At 44.4% G+C, this 17,092-nt stretch overlaps 2 long non-coding RNA genes across 4 annotated transcripts in view; one reads left to right on the forward strand and one right to left on the reverse strand.

Moving 5' to 3' along the window:
- Positions 1-17,092, reverse strand: part of LOC131277428 (uncharacterized) — a 345,246-nt gene that overhangs the window by 243,491 nt on the left and 84,663 nt on the right. The window contains exon 1 of one of the 2 annotated variants that reach the window (XR_011648156.1): positions 12,454-12,948. The exons of the other annotated variant lie outside the window; for it this stretch is intronic. This is a non-coding gene — a long non-coding RNA (uncharacterized lncRNA). Of the gene's footprint in view, positions 1-12,453; positions 12,949-17,092 lie in introns of those variants that run through there. 2 annotated transcript variants of the gene reach the window in all.
- On the forward strand, positions 1,474-10,261 carry LOC139438483 (uncharacterized). 2 transcript variants are annotated; one of them, XR_011648160.1, is made up of 3 exons: positions 1,474-1,624; positions 6,014-6,084; positions 8,505-10,261. It is a non-coding gene; the product is annotated as an uncharacterized lncRNA (long non-coding RNA). The 2 variants fall into 2 exon arrangements; XR_011648159.1 differs by lacking the exon at positions 8,505-10,261 and adding an exon at positions 7,746-8,382.

A 17,092-nucleotide genomic window follows, 5' to 3' on the forward strand; every position in this document is an offset into this window, starting at 1 on the left:
GTGAACACGTCAGTCTCCTTTCCACCAGCTGCTGCATGAGGAGGATTGACCAGATCAGTTCTGTCTTCTACACTAGGATCCTAGGACTTAAAAGTGGTGGATTTTTGGGAGCTGTTTATAGAGCAGCACCTAGTGGATGAGAAGAAAAACTGGCAAGATATCATCATGACATGTGCAAGAGAAATTTTAAAGATGGGACAAAGGTTGGCAGAGTGGCAGTGCTAGGAGTCCCCAGCAGGTAAGGACAAAGACTCCTTGTTACAAGGTCTCCCAGGTGCCTGAGCCCCCCACCAGCTAATGTGGGAGGAGGCCCTCCCCTCTCCTGAGGCCTCCTGGGAGCTGAATCCTGCAGGCTCAGAGGCACATCTTTTGTGTTCCGTTCTGTCTGCCTCTGTGTCCAGCAAAGGACTCTGCCTCCCACTGCCCCCCCCCCCCGCAAGCCCCCAGGGCTCAGGATGCCAGGGCAGTAGAAGGCTCTGTGCCAGGCTGGGCCCACGTGTCTCTTGTGACATCAGGTCTGCAGAAGGCCGATTAACAGCCCCGAAAGATACCAGGTCCCTGGAATCTGTAAATGCTACTTGTTTGGAAAAAGGTTCTTTGCAGATGTGATCAAGTGAAGGATTTTGCAATAGGGAAATTATTCTGGATTATATACTTGGGCTCTAATACACTCCCTAATGTTGTTTATTTAATGAATTGGCAGGAGCCTGGAGGCAACTTGTCCATACATGTGTAAAACAAAGGCTGACTTATCTACACACGACTAAATGCAAACCTAATTTATCTGTACATGTTGAAATCATCCATACATGGCTAAAACAAGTTATCTGTGAGACAAGTTATCTGAGCCTCTTGGAGATTGTACAACTGCTAGGATGTTCTGACATTCTTTGAACCTGCATCTTGAGTTCCCCCCCAAACAGGGGCTTTTACTGTTTTGTTTTTTTTTAGGTACTGGCACCGGGGACTGAATCCCAGACCCCATATGCAGGAAGCCTGAGCTCAACCACTGAGCCATATTGGCTCCAAGACAGGGGTTTTTGTTGGGGTGAATAAATTTTGTTTGTTAGCATTCCATTTCCTTATAAGGCTTGCTTTTCTTATTGTTTTTGTCTAACCAATCATATTTTTCCTTGATAACCTCACCGAATTTACTATATAAACTGCCTTTCACAGGGAAAAGTGCAGCACTTTTCCCTCTACATTCAGTATTCCCCAATTTGTAAGTTGTCTCCTTTTGATAAATAAATGCTCTCTACTAAATTTTCAAAATTTGTTTTTTAACACCCTTGTGAAAGGAAATAAAACAAAAGGAAGTAACTGAGGCTAAAAGACTTAAGAGACCCTTGTCCTTTTCAAAACCCTTGCCTGAAAACCCCAATGGGGACACATTTTAAGTTGCCACCTGAACCTGTACAGCCCGAATTGCAATTCTAAGACCCCAAATAAGTGCTTCTGTTGCTCTTCAGCTCAGTTTGTTATTTCTCAGCTGACTTTACATGGTGTCAGAAGAGGGATCTGAAGTGACTGCCACCCCAACTCCAGAGCCACTGCTGGACTCAAGCACAGTATCTGCTACAGTCCTTTGTTCAGTCATCTCCCTGATGGCCCCGGATTTCTGCTGGTGAGTCCTCTCACATCCAAACCCCTTCCTTAGGTTGAGATTCTGGCCTTTGTTTGGGTGTCTTCTAGTTATAAGGGGATTTTTAACTTTGTTTTTCTGGTTGTATTTTGAACTTTGTTCTTTTGGTTTGGTCTCGGGGAAAAAGCAGTCCTTCTGGTTTCTCTTTTTGTTTACAGGAATCTCTCCTGTTTGGTGAGTACTGAAATATTTGGAAATTCCTTTTTTTCTTTTCTCTTCTCTTTTCTTTTCTCTCCTTCCTTCCTCCCTCCCTCCCTTCCTCTCTTTTTCTCTTTCTTTCTTTCTCTGCTTTTCTATGGAGGGATATCATCCCTAACATTTTTTAAAAAAATATTCATACATGTAATTATATTATAGTTGAGAATTTCTCTTCCTCAAAGGATAAGGACAAGTTCCCCTAACATTTTGATTTACCTTTGCCCTGACTGACAGCAATCACAGAATCATTTAGGTAGTTATGGATGAGCAAAATTGTCAACAGGTTGCTTGTCACTCTCAGGACAACTTCCATGAAAACAAGGACACTGGTTGCAGGTGGGACAACTGGAAGAACAGGCTGTCGGCCAGATTAAACAAGTATCCCATGTAAAGCACTCTCTAAGACAACTCATTAACCGAACTCTAACACAAATCCCATCATATTTTAAGACTTTAGGATTGCTCTCAATCAGAAACAATGGGTTCTAATTCTAATAGTGCACTGTCATCTAGCATACCATCTGGTTTCATGGACAAAAGTTATGGTCCTGCCTCATATAAATCTTCTGGATCTGGCATACTAGAGACTATCTTAAATTACCATGGCTATAATAAAACTCTTTCAAGATAACCAAATTAATGTATTCAGGATAACCAATTAGAGGATAAGGGTTATAAGGTCAAACAACCTAAACAGGATAGCTTTCTAAATCGGTATTTAGAAACTTCCAAATGTAATACAAACTCCAAAATTGCCTCTATTCAAGAAACAAATAACAAAATAAAATTAACAAATTAACAAAATAAATTAACAAAATAAAAACTCACCCAAGCATAGCTAAACTTAAAGTTCTGCCTGAAACTTCCAGATTTTTCAAGGCTGCCTCAGTTTCTCTTCTGCTTTCCCAACCTCCTCCTATTTCTTCTAGCCTTGAAGAGTTGCCCTTTTATAATAAGGGCCCTGAAGCTCCTTCAGTCCTACCCGTCTTTTCTATCCCCTTTTAAAGTCAAACCTAAGAAGTAAAAAACTGCCTCTATCACCTACACTCCTTGAACAAAAATTAAACTAAGAGCCATAACCAAGGAAATGCAAATCCTACTAAGGATCCCCTAGAAACAATAATATGCATTTTTTTCCTCTTGATTTAAAAAAAAATGTTACATCAAAACAATATGAAGTCCCATATACCCCCCGCCCCCCTCACCCCACTCCTCCCATATCAATAACCTCTTTCATCATCATGGGACATTCATTGCATTTGGTGAATACATTTTGGAGCATTGCTGCACCACATAGATAATGATTTACATTATAGTTTACACTTTCCCCCAGTCCACCCAGTGGGTCATGGCAGGACATACAATGTCCAGCAACTGTCCCTGCAGTACCACCCAGGACAACTCCAAGTCCTGAAAATGCCCCCACATCATAACTTTAATTGACATCCGAAACCAGCCAAAAAAACACCTATCTCCACACTTGCTTCTTTGAAAAAGTCCTTGCAGAGAGTTTGACAAGAAACCTTACAAATGTCGCATGTAGAGAGGTTCCCAAAATGCTTGCCAAATTGCTAAGGATTTATTAAATGCCACACCAAAGGTTTTTCCTAGGGGGAAAAATGGATCAGTCAATAATCCAAACTTATCAACCAATCAGTCAATAAATTCATCTGGGATTAAAAAACAAACAACTGTTTCATACTGTTGGTGCTTATTCAGGTCTTTCATCTTTTGCTGATATATTTAAAGGGACACTGTCTTCATTCACAATGATTTAAACCTAATCTTAAAAAGTTCGTGAAAAAAATGAAATAAACTCAAGTGGGATGCTGCTCCTGTAAATAAAGTTTAAAAAAAATAGCTAAATATTGTACAAGAATTCTGCACCAGGATAAATCCATTTTAAAAGACAAAATCATAGCTTTAGAATTACAGCAAAAGGGAGAAATGTCAAAGAAAATTTTTAAAAATGAAGTAACTCAGGCTGAGAGACTTAAATAAGAGTCAGAGAGCTGTGCACACAGAAACCTGAGCCCTTATACCACCCCTGAAATCCTGAAAATGGTTGTTATAAGCAAAACCTAAGCAGCTACAAAAACCATACCCTTTCTGAAAAATATAACATGAAGCCTTTATTATTCTCCCTCTTTTTCCTTTTAAAAACATTTGCCTGACAGCCCCAACGAGGAACATAATTTAGGTTGTATATTAGTCAGCCAAAGGGGTGCGGATGCAAAATACCAGCAATGGGTTGGTTTTAAAGGGTATTTATTTGGGGTAGGAGCTTAGAGATACCAGGCCATGAGGCATAAGTTACTTCCCTCACTAAAGTCTATTTTCACATGTTGGAGCAAGATGGCTGCCAATGTCTGCGAGGGTTCAGGCTTCCTGGGTTCCTCCCTTCCACGGCCTTGCTTCTCTCAGGGTTCAGGGTTCCTCTCTAACCAGGCCTTGCTTCTTCCTGGGCTCAGCGTTCCTCTCTTCCTGGGGCTGGCTTCTCTTCCTGGGGTTTCAGGTTAAGGCTTCAGCATCAAACTCCATCAAAACTCCAACATCAAAAACCCTCAACACTGTCCATTGCCATGCCTTTTACCTGTGAGTCCCTACCCACCAAGGGGCAGGGACTCAAAACCCTAATGACATGGCCCAATCAAAGCCCCAATCATAACTCAATCGTGGCCAGGTACAGAGCAGATCACAAATATAATCCAATAACTATTTTTGGAATTCATAACCATATCAAGTTCAAGGTTGCTACCTGAATCTATGCACCCCAAATTGCAATTCTAAGACCCCAAATAAATGCTTTTGTTGCTTTGCAGTTCCGTTTGTTATTTCTCAGCAAACATCCTATAAGAAAGAAGCAGAGGAAGATTTGACACAGAAACACAGAGGGGGAGGAGATGTGAAGACAGAGCAGAGAGAAATTCAAAGGTGCTGAGCTTGAAGATTAGAATGATGCGAGCACAAGCCAAAGAATGCCTGCAGCCACCAGAAGGTTGAAGAGGCCAGGAGCAGACCCTCCCCTAGAGACTCAGGAGGGAGCACGACCCACCTGAAAATTTGATTTTGGCCCAGTGAAAGTGGTTCCTGAATCTTGGCCTTCAGAATTGTGAGAGAATCTGTTCCCATTTTTTTAGGCCACCAGGGATTTTTGGTAATTTGTTATAGGGGCAACAGGAAACTAATACAAGCTTCTGGCACTGCCCCTCTCTGTCCCAAAGCTCCATCCCACCCACAATGCAGACACTAACAGACACCATGCCCCGCAATCCTCTCTTCTTCATACTCCTTCTGCCTTTTCTCATGTCCCTAATGAAAAACTCTTTCTCCTCATCCTTCTGTGAAAAGAATCCTGAATACACTAGTCTTCTCCTTTCCCTTGTGCACAGCAGAGATTTCTATAGGATCCTCCTTTAGGGTTGTGAAAGAAGTTGTGTAAAGCAAGTACTGAGTAACTCTGAAAAGTAAACAATAGTTGGCAGATGGGAACTGAAATTGAAGCTAGAGATAACCTATAATGGAGTGATTATGGTAGGTTTTTTTCTTCCTTTGTTTTCTTTTTTTTTAAACATTACCCAGGAATTTTTTTTTAGGATTTATTTTTTATTTATTTCACTCCCCTTCCCCCCTCCCCCCAGTTGTCTGCTCTCTGTGTTCATTTGCTGTGACCGCTTCTATCCTTATCAGTGGCACCGGGAATCTGTGTTTCTTCTTGTTGCATCATCTTGTTGAATCAGCTCTCCATGTGTGCGGTGCCATTCCTGGGCAGGCTGCACTTTCTTTCACGCTGAGTGGCTCTCCTTACAGGATGCAGTCCTTGTGAGTGGGGCTCCCCTACGCAGGGGACACCCTTGCGTGGCAGGGCACTCCTTGCGCACATCAGCACTGCGCATGGGCCAGCTCCACAGGGGTCAAGGAGGCCCAGGTTTGAACCGCAGACCTCCCATGTGGTAGGTAGACGCCCTAGCCATTGGGCCAAGTCCGCGTCCCTTCCTTCCTTTGTTTTCTGATTTACCCAGGGCAAATGGAGTCATGGAACTGTGGAGCAGGCATGGAAAGTAAAAACTCTAGAATAAATCCCCTGTTTCTAGCCAGACAGTTGGAAAAGGCAACCCCTGCATGGTGGAGAGTGAAGGGGTAATGCTGGTTTCTCCTGTTTTCCTCTTTCAGCTCTGCAACCTCAGAGGTGACAAAGACACATGACACCATAGGCATTAGTTGTGCTTATGGCAAAGGAAAAGGTAAGTCTTATGTCTCAAGCATGGGGGCGGGGAATCCTAGTTTTGCTTCCTTTTCTCTTGCTGCTTCATCTCAAAATTGGACCTAGGCACCTAAAATACACGCCAGCAGAGGGGGCTAAAACACTGTGAGAATGTCTATAGAATCCAGAAGAGGAGAGAAGGGAACGACTTAAATCTCTGTCTAAAACATTATAAGCCCCAAGCTCACATGCTGCAGGCTGCACAGGCATTGAACAGACCCAAAGCAAGAGAACAAAGGTTTTGAATACTGAACTGCAACAGGAACCACCACTCATCTCTGAGTTAAATCCCAGAGTGGACACAAAGAGCTCAGCAAAGGCTTTAACACTGCGACTTATTTTTCTTTAAAATACACTAGATTTGGCTTTTACTGTAGAGTACACAAATCAGATCAAAGTACTATATACACAACTACAAATGATTTTGCTTTCAAAAGGTATACATGTATTTTATGAGGAGAAAAAAAGGCTACTATTTGCCCAGATACTTACCATTCTTTGTTTTTCCTTTATTTCTAATGTTCTAAATTCCATCTTGTATCATTTCTCTTTCGTTAGAAGAAGCTCGTTTAACATCTTTTTACAGCAAATCGTCTTAGTTTTCTTTCATTTCCATCCATCTTTATTATTGTTGTTGCTGTTGTTTTGTTGTTGTTTTGTCTTGAATCTTTAAGGGTATTTTTACTGCATAATACAATTCTAGGTTGATAGTTCTTCTCTTTCAGCAATTTAAAAAAATGTTATTCCAATCTCACCTGGCCTCTTTATTTGCTGATGAGAAATCATAGGCCTTCCCAGTCTAATTCTCAAAAGTGTTGTTTTCCTCTGACTGCTTTCAGCCTATTGATTAAGATATCACATAGATTTTCCCGAGTTTCTTGTATCTGTGTTTTACAAATTTGGGGAGTTTCGGCCATTTTTCCCCAAATATTTTTCTGTACCTCCTTTAATCCCTCCAAAGGCATAAATGTTTAAAATGTTGATATTGTCCCATATAGCCCTGAGGCTCTGTCAATTCTTATTCACTCTTTTTCTCTTTCTTCTGCAGATGGTATTATTTTTTTTTTTAGCATTTATTTATTTTTTACTGTATTTTTTTGAAGATACATAGATCACAAAATAATGTTACATTGAAAAATATAAAAGGTTCCCACATATCCCGTACCCTACCCACCCCCTCCACTCCTCCCACATCAACAATCTTTCATCATTGTGGCACATTCACTGCATTCTGTGAATACATTTTGGAGCACTGCTGCACCGCATGGATTATAGTTTGCATTGTAGTTTACAATCTCCCCCAGTTCATTCAGTGGGTTATGACAGGATATAAAATGTCCAGCATCTGTCCCTGCAATATCATTTAGGGCAACTCTAGGTCCCGAAAATGCCCCCATATCACATCTCTTCTTCCCTCTCCCTGCCCTCAGCAACTACTGTGGCCAGTTTCTCAATGCTACAGTTTCTTCCATTACTAGTCACAGTAGTTTTATAGTAGAATAAAAGTAAGTCCACCTTAATCCATATTTTATTCCCCCATCCTGTAGACCCTGGGATGGTGATGTCCACTCCACCTCTCTATTGAGAGGGAGCTTAAACTCACATGGTTCATGGATGTGATTCTCCTGCTTGTATTTGTAGGCACTCTCGGTTCCCTGGTGTGGTGGTTGACCATCTTCACCTCCCTGTTGGCTGACCTGGGTAAGTCCGAAGAACCGGAGAGTGGGAATTGCAACTCTGCTGAGTTTCAGGGCCCAGCTGGCACATGGGCAGTCCAGAGATTCAAGTCTGCTGGGTATACACCAACTCCAGTGCAACCACAGGTTCAGTAAAAGTGACAGAAGAGATACGTGTAGAAAGTTCACATATGAGTCCAACTCCATGTCACTCAGGAAAACAAATTCCAAAGTAAGGCCCACTGACAAGGCACTGAACTCCAAACGCTGTGACCATAGAACCTGTGTATTTCTCCGTAGAAATTTCTACTGATTGTTCACTGACTCTTTCCTGTGTTCTCTTCATTGTGTTATTGAGCCCATCCTGCTAATTTTTTGTCAGCTATATAATTTTAAGCTTAGTTCTAAAATTTCCATTCGCTTCTTTTCCCTAGTTTCTGTTTTTCCACTGGGAACTTGTATCTCTCCATTTGTTTTAGAAATATTTACCTTACCTTAATGAATATGATTGTGATATCTGCCTTGTCTGAGATTTCCTTTATGTAGGTCATTTGTCGATTGTCTTTCCTTTGAGAACTACTGAGAGTTTCCTAGCTCTTTGTTTGTTATGTCGTATGATTTTGGATAGGATTCTGAAAAGTTTGTTTATCATGTTTTAAGACTCTGGTTCCTACTAAAATCCTTTGGATAACATTTCTTTTTTCTTTTTTGTTGTTTTATTAAGCAATCAACACAGTTAAGCTCAAACTGCAAGGTCTTTCTCCACCTTTCAGCAGTTGGAGTCCCTCATCTCAGGGCTTGGGTCTGAAGCTGAAGATCCCCTCTCAGGGGCCAGAACTCCTTTACCAATGTGGATTCCTTATGTTAAGATGTTTAACTAAAGCAGTGGCAAGTATTTTTTTTTTTAATAACTCTTTTTCCAAAAATGAGTAAATCAAAAATTATACCCCAGACGACATCAGTGAAAATGGTGGAGTCAGGAGTTCTGCGGGCCTGCCCTTCCACAGAAGCGATGAGAAAATGACCAAACACTATGAGACTCCAACTTGTGGCATCTCTGAAAATTGGCAAAAGCTTACAGAAAACAGGTGAATGCTGAATCAACATAAATGTGACTTAAACACAGTGGGAGAACTATATGCCCTCTCACTTTGCCTTGCCCTACCCACTACTCTTGCCTGGTAACTTGAAGATGGCAGCATGGGTTCCTGGTGTGGGCATCTGATCCCCAATGGAGAGGTGAAGACCTTGTTCCCAAGGATTTCTGTTTGTTTTGGTCAATTTGGACTGGCACAAGGTACGTGCCTTGGTTCACCTAATTTGGAACTCTGTCAGGGTGGAAGAGCAGCTAAATGGAGGACGTTCCTCCAAAATACTGAAAGGCAAATGAAGGAGCCACTGTGGCTTGTGGTAAAACACTACATTTGGGACAAACACTATACATGTTGAGAACTGACAGGAAAAGTTAGAGAGAGAGTTACTTTGGGGAATAAGGGCTGTGAGAGCTCCTGTGCATAGTATGGAATTTAGCCCAGAGCAGGACTTATGCTCAAATAAATTCTGAAAAGACACTTAGCTTTCACCTCTGGTTGATCTTTAGGCTCAGCACAGGAAGGAAGTGAAAGCTAAGGCAGAGTATTAAATGGATTGACTAAGCATTTATGGAGTGCTCCAATACTAAGTCAGCCTGCAAAGACCTAAAGAGAATTTTTTTCTAGTTCCCTTCCTTTCTTCCCTCCTCCTTCCCTCTCTCCCTCCCTCTCTTCCTTCTTTTTTTTTCACTGAACATTTAAGGAAATCTCTGTCAAACTGTTGCAGCAAAGCCAGGCGTTCTGAACCACAGAAATACCCAAAACCATCACTCCAGAGAGGTGGAGCGACAGATTTATTGTGCACGGGCCCAGAGGAGAGTCAATACCCAAATTGTGAGCCCCATTTTTCAGTTTTCAAAGGTTTATATAGGATTTTAGATGGGATCAGCATAACTTTTGCTCATTGGCTAACGTGTTGCTAGGTGAAATTTTGCAAGCAGGGGGGTTACAGAGGCAGAATGCAGTTGCAAGATTGCGGTCTGATTTACAGAAGCAGGGTGGGGGGAAGTCACTCATTTGATATCTTCCTACTAGGCCATGTTTTCACAGGCTGATTTACAGAAACAGGGGCAGGAGTTATTCACTTGATATTCTCCTGCAAGGCCATGCGCTCACAGGCTGATCCTCAGAAGCAGGGGCAGAAGTGACTTGCTAGATATTTTGCAAAGTTATGCTTTTTATTTCTCAACAAAACCATCACTGACCATAAGCGAAAGCAACCAAAACTTTAGAGACCACAACAGCAAAGAATAGAATTTTTCATAAATGGTTTGGAAAAATCACTAAGCAAAATGTCACAAAATAGGGCAGCAGACTTGGCCCAATGGTTAGGGTGTCCGTCTACTACATGGGAGGTCCACGGTTCAAACCCCGGGCCTCCTTGACCCGTGTGGAGCTGGCCCATGCGCAGGGCTGATGCGCGCAAGGAGTGCCATGCCATGCGGGGGAGCCCCAAGCGCAAGGAGTGCACCCCGTAAGGAAAGCCGCCCACCATGAAAGAAACTGCAGCCTGCCCAGGAATGGCTCTGCACACACGGAGAGCTGACACAACAAGATGACCCACAAAAAGAAACACAGATTCCCATGCCGCTGACAACAACAGAAGCAGACAAAGACACAGTAAATAGACACAGAGAACAGACAACCGGGGGGGGGGTAGAGATAAATAAATATATAAATAAATAAATAAATCTTTTTAAAAAAAGGTCACAAAATAGTAAGTAAGCAACTACAGCCCAATATAAGGAACAACCACAAACCCTAAGATTGGGGAAGAATCCAAGTTGATGGTGGCACAACACTGTGGACTTCTACATGCCACTGAATTATACCCAGGAAAATGATAAATTTTATGTAATGTGAATTTCACCTAAATACAAAAAATACATCACAGCCTCATTTTTAGAACTAAATGTACAATATGCAGAATTTAAAAAATCACTGAGTGTATGATAGGTTGAATTATGCGCCTGATTTAGATATGTTCTTAATCTTTTTTCTTCTAATTAAGAATTAAATTAGATTTTTTTTTGAGAAGGTGTGAGTTTAGATTGCAATCATGCATACCATACAGGATTCCCATAGACTATCCTACCGCAAACACCTTACATTATTGTGACACATTTGTTACAAATAATGAAAGAATGTCATCATAATATTATTGCTATAATCCACAGTTTATATTTGGTGATTTTTCCCACAAACCATCTTATTGATACCAAGTACTAGGACTGTATTTATTATAGTTTATGAGGACATATTCTTAATCCTAATCTGCATTCCTGTGGGTGTGAACTCATTGGAATTAGGGCCACTTGAAGATGTTATCTTAGCCCAACTGAATAAAGATGGGTCTTACACTGTATTACTGGAGGCCTTATACAGAGCCAGAAACTGGAAGTCAGAAAACACTACAAGAGCAGAAAGAAAGGTGAACATATCACCATGGGATAGGAAATCCAAGGAACCTTAAGGATTGCCTGAAGCCAGCACCAGAACACTACAACCTTTGAAGAAACCGCGAGTCTGGTCGATATTTAGATTTTGGACTTCTCTTAGTCTCAAAATTGTGAGCCAATAAATCCCTACTTTTTAAAGACAAAACCAATTCGTGGTATCTACCACAGCAGCTCAGGCAAATGAAGATAATGGGCCCAACAGCACAATGGAGAAAACACAGGCAAGAGTCAGGGATCTTGAAGAATGACCAAGAGAAATAATGGAGTCTGCAGAAGAAAGAGAAAAAGAGTGAGCCAGAGCTGACAGAGCCTGGGCGATACATAGGACAACACCAACTGTTCTAATATTCCTGCCATTGGAAGGAGGGGAGAAAGAGGTTGGTTCAGGAAAATATTTGAGGAAAAGTTTATGAAAACTTTTCAAATGTATGACACACCAATCCAAGAAGATCAGAAAACCTCACTGTGGCACATCATAATCTGCTGAAAACCAAAGATAAAGAAAAAACTTGAAAGTAATCAGAGAAAAATAACACATTATATATAGGGAATAATCATTTTAAGGCTTATGGACTCTCATTCTAAAAAACAGAAGCCAGAAGAGGGTGGAACGGTATCTTCAAAATGCTGAAAGGAAATAACTAACATCCAGAATTCTATATGCAGCAAAAAAACCCTTAAGGATTGAAGAATTTTTAAAGACTGATGGAGATGAAGAAAACTAAGAATTCAACATCAGTCAACCTAGTATTCTTAGCATGACGTAAAAGATAGAGAAGGAAACATGGTACATCAAGAATGAAGGAAAAGGAACAGAAAAAAAATCTAGGTAAATAAGGTAGCCAATTTTTCTCCTCTTAAATTCTTTAACATGAGTGACTGTTGAAAACAAAAAGTATATCATGCAGGGGCAATATAACAAAAAGTGGAGGGAGGCAGCGAGATTTCAACATTTTACTTAATTAGTAAAATATTAACACTAATTAGACTGTGCAATGGTTGGCATATATAGTACTAGACCGGAACAACCACAATAAAATGATTTAAAACGCATTAAAAAATTATGTAGCCCCAATAATCCTATATCTAGGAGATACGAATAAAGCTGAAAACATTCACCTACCATTTTCTGACGGGAGGTAAGTGTCGCCTGGGAGGGCACTGCTGAGTCACACCACGAGTCCACCGCTCCCGGCCGCCCGTGGCCGCCACCTCGCCCGCGGCCTGGCAGCCCGACGTGGGTGGCTTCCCTCTTCTGTCTGAGTAACTCTGCCCTCCAGTACCGCGGGGGAAAGGGCCGGGTGGATTCACAGGCCTGACACCAAAGCGCCGCCTCGTGCGGGAGCTGCGGGGCCTGGAGGCCGGGGCGCCTGCGGGAACCGCTCTGTGGGAGGCCGGGACCCCTGTCCTGCCCCTCCCCCGGCAGGTCCGAATCCCGTCAGGGGACGAGGGGGTCGCTGCTCGACCAACAGGCTCATCGCCCTCACGCCAAACACCTTCAACCCCCATAGTCGAAGCACCAGAGGACCCGGGCCTCTGCTCACGCACTTCCTCAGGTTTCCTTGGCGCGCGCCTTTCTGGCGCTTCCTTGGCCCGCGTGCCCGGCCTCCTTTGTTCTGCGCACGCGCGTCTGCTCTGTGACTGATAAGGGTTCCCACAAGAGCCCGAATAGTGCGCTCTTCGCTTTTGCACAAAGTTGTCTGATAAAAGAGAACACTCAGAGCACACCTCTCTGATCCAAGGACCAGGTCTTACACATCTGCTGCTCTGGGCGGTTACCTGGGCAAGTTTTGCCCCTCGCTGCTGCCCCTCGTACTGGGGGGCGAGGACCTGCCGGGGAACCTTGTCGCCTCTAGCCATTCACCGCGCCCGCCGTGTTCCCTTGGCCAGCTGGGGTCACACAGGGGCTCCTGCCCCTCGATCGCCTGGCAGTACATCCTCAAGTATCTGATGACCTTCCATTGGTGGTTGGTCAGAGCCTCTCGGAGACCAGACCCCGTCATCCTGCAGACCCTGTGTTCCCTTCTGGGGACTTTACCTCGGTGTGCAGGTGTCGCTATCCAAAGAAGCCTGCGCTGTCTGCTCTCAACTCCAGAAGTCGTGCATCTCAGGGGCTGTGGTGGGCAAATGGACTCTCTGGTTCAGGACCCAGAGCTGCTTCTCTGCGGCCAGCGGCTCCCAGGGAGACCCAAAACGCAAGTGCCTAGAAGATTATGTTCAGGGCCATTGGACAGAGTGGAAAGAGATTGCTCGTCAAAAGGAGGACCCCAAAGTCATGGAGAGGCAGGACAATCAGGGACGGGAGTCTGATGGCATTCGGAGTGCACCGTTTGCATTTAGGCCCCTGGGGGTCAGTGGAGGCCTCTTCTTCCTGCTCCTGGCAGCCCCCAGCAATTATCCACAGCTAAGGAGAGGTGAGGAGGACTCCCCAGGCCCAGGGGCAGTCCTGGGATCTGCTGCAGTGGCCACCTCCGTGGTCCTTTACTCAGAAGAAACGCTGCTCAGCAAGCCCCGTCCTCCCCTCCCTGTCCGGCCCCCTCTAGGCACACTGGCAAATGCTCTCCCTTCAGCCCCTTTCACCTTGCGGAGCCCTGCTGCCACCCCATTATCAGATACCAGCCAGCCTGGCCTGTGCACAAGGGCCCTGCACCCTTTTGTGCACTTAAAAGGAGAAGCCCCGATCCTCCTCCTGTGGCTGCTGCTGACTGTCTCCCTCCTTCATATGCAAGCCCATTTTGGAAAGACCACTGACTGGGGACAGAAGAGGCCCTCTGCATCCCAGAGCCTCAGTCACAGCTGCAACTGGGGCTGGTCAGCCTTCCCCATATCTCCCAGCACTTCTGCCTTCCCCTGGTAGCCCATCACATATAGAATGGAGTCACAGTCTCCTTCTCACAGAACCCCCCTCCTACCTCTAAGCCTGGGGCCCCTCCCTCCACAGGCCCCTCAACCAGCACATCTGCAGCCTGCTTCTGACCTTGGGGTCACCTTGATAAGCATCAACCCCTTTCCCCCCAACCTCATACCCTCTTCTACTCTAGGGGCCTCCCATGGGCTCCAGTGCATGCTTATTCCCCAGTGACCAGGCCCTTCAGCCACAGACACCCCCAGCCTGCCTGCACTCAGGTTCTGTGGCCCCACCCCAACCCATATTCTCCCCTTTTAAGCCTGGAGCCACCCCCAGCCCCTATTTGGGGTGCCTGATGGGCAGCCTCACAGAGCCACCAGCTCTGAACAATCTTTCCAGTTTACAAACCAGCAGCTCCAGCCTCAACCTCTCTCTCTATATATATATAATAACCCACACCTTCCAACTTGGGCACCCACAGAAGCAACCACTTTGCCTTTGGGGCCACCCCAGGTATCTTCTCGAGTGCAGTTACTGCCTGTGGCTTTGCAGGTGCCCGCTACCTGTCCAGCACTGTGACCAATATCATGACATTTAGCAGCACCACCCCAGCCCGCACCAGGTCAGGGGTTTCAGCGCATGCAGGAGCTTTGGGAGCCAAGATCTGAGCTCCAACATTGAAGCACTCAGAATAAGAGCAGAAAGGAGTGGGGTCCCCCACACCACAAACGGCTATGGGGGAACTTTGGGCCTGAAGGCCTGGGGCCCTGCCAGACAGGTCATGATGGAAGCCTTACACCCTACGGTTTCCCTGTGTTTGGAGGCACTAATGTCCCTACCTGCAGTCAGAGGCCACCCCAACAGGGCCCCCGTACTTCCCGTGGAGGGCCCAGCACCCCTCAGAGCCATGCTGGATTTACACACATGTTCATCCCAGCCTTTATTTCCACCAACCATGCCTCGGGTGCAGGCACAGCAAGGAGCAGCCTTGCCTTTAGGGCACCGTCATCACTATCCCAGGGCTCTGCAGGAGACAGAACTGAGGGGAATACATGGTTCACTTCCCTCCAGGTCAGGCTCCATCACCTCACGGTCTAAGAGGGGAATGCTGGCCTGAGGGTACGGCACGGGGAGAAGCGGCCGTGTCCACTTTTCCCCAGGCTGGATTTTGGGTTGTCCAGTTTAAATGTTATGCAAATCGACCCTGATCTTTGCATAGTTGGGCACAGCTGGAGGCCCAGAGATATAGGTAGCCATTTCCACCAAGTTCCCTGCGATTTTGTTCCCAAAGTTGGGTCACTTGTGTGTGTCATCTTGTCAGATCCCAGTAGTCAGATTACTCGGACAGTAGAGGAGGTATCAGCCTGTCCCCTCCAGATGTGGAGCTGGCCCTTCTGAATCTTCCTCCAGAATCCCTTGTCTTCCGAGAATTTTATAAATAAAAACTTTTTTTCTTTTATGTAATTCTCTTGTATCTGTGTTCTGTAAATCTAGTGTAGAGAAAGCAGTGACTTGTATGCGTGGAGACACGTGAAGCCAGACTTAACTGTGGAAAGTTTCCAGTGGTCCAGCTAAACGGCCACGATCGGTGAGTATGATGGCTGACTCCTTAATATTAAAAATGTGTTTTGGTTGTAAGGGATGGGAGCCCACAATGAAGTGAGTCCAGGGTAGGTGGATAGGTGAGGGCGTGCCTGGGGTAAGCAGGCTGTGGAGAGGAGGGATAAACAGGGAGACTCATCCTTGCCTGTTGGCTCTACTGCCTCTCACCACCTCCTTGACCATGGAATGGGCTGGATCACTGCTGGTGCACATGAGTAAACACATTTGCCGTGTTTATTTTTATTTTTTATATATATTTTTTCATGATACTTAGATTACATAAATGCTACATAAAAAATATAGGAGATTCCCATATGCCACACTCCCAGCTCTCCCACATTTTCCCACATTAACAACATCCTTCATTAATGTAGTATATTTATTACAATTCATGATACATTTTGGAGCATTGCCAATAAGCATGGATTATACTTTACATTATAGTTTACACTCTCTCCCACGCATTTTTGAAAGTTATTACAAGATATATAATGGCCTATATCTGTTATTGCAATGTCATTCGGAACAATTCCCAAGTCCTGAAAATATCCCCATATTACACCTATTTTTCCTTTTACCTCCCCACAGAACCTCTGGTGGCCACTGCCTCCACATCAATGATGAAAGTTCTTCCAATGCTAGAATTACAATAAGTCTATAGTGGAATAACAGTAAGTCTATTCTAGTCCATCTTTCATTCCCCAATTCTGAGGATTCTGGGATGGTGATACCCATTCCACCTCTAATTAAGAGGGGGCTTAGGTCCCATGGGGCAGATGGATGGAACTATCTTGCTTGCAGTTGCAGATTCTGTTCCTTGAGATGGTCATTGTCCATCATCATCTCCTGGGTGAGTCTAATGAACTGAAGAGTGGGTTACAAATCTGCTGAGATTCAGGGCCCAACTGGCACATCAACAACCCAAAGACTTAAGTCTCTTGGGCATACACCTATCAACTCTAGTACTAACTATAGGTTTAAATAGAAGGGGCATAAAAACACATGCAGGGAAACCACTACTGAGTCCAATTTTGTCACAATGGGAAGCATAAATTCCAAAATAGGGCCCACTGCACGGCACCACACTCCTGAGGTGTCTGCCCTGCCTATAGTGTCTGGATGTCTCCAGAACCCTCAGGAGCCCTGCCATTTGGGGTAGTGTTTACTTTGGCAGTCAATAAGATCCTGCTGAGATGTGCATAAATATAACCTCTGGAATGACCTCCCAAATCATTTTGAAGTTTCTTAGCCATATAAACTCATTTATCTCTATCCTTTCCCCCTTTTAGTCAAGGTCTTTTCCTAACTAGTT

This window comes from Dasypus novemcinctus (assembly GCF_030445035.2).
Source record: "Dasypus novemcinctus isolate mDasNov1 chromosome 19 unlocalized genomic scaffold, mDasNov1.1.hap2 SUPER_19_unloc_1, whole genome shotgun sequence".
In the NCBI taxonomy this organism is placed as follows: domain Eukaryota; kingdom Metazoa; phylum Chordata; class Mammalia; order Cingulata; family Dasypodidae; genus Dasypus; species Dasypus novemcinctus.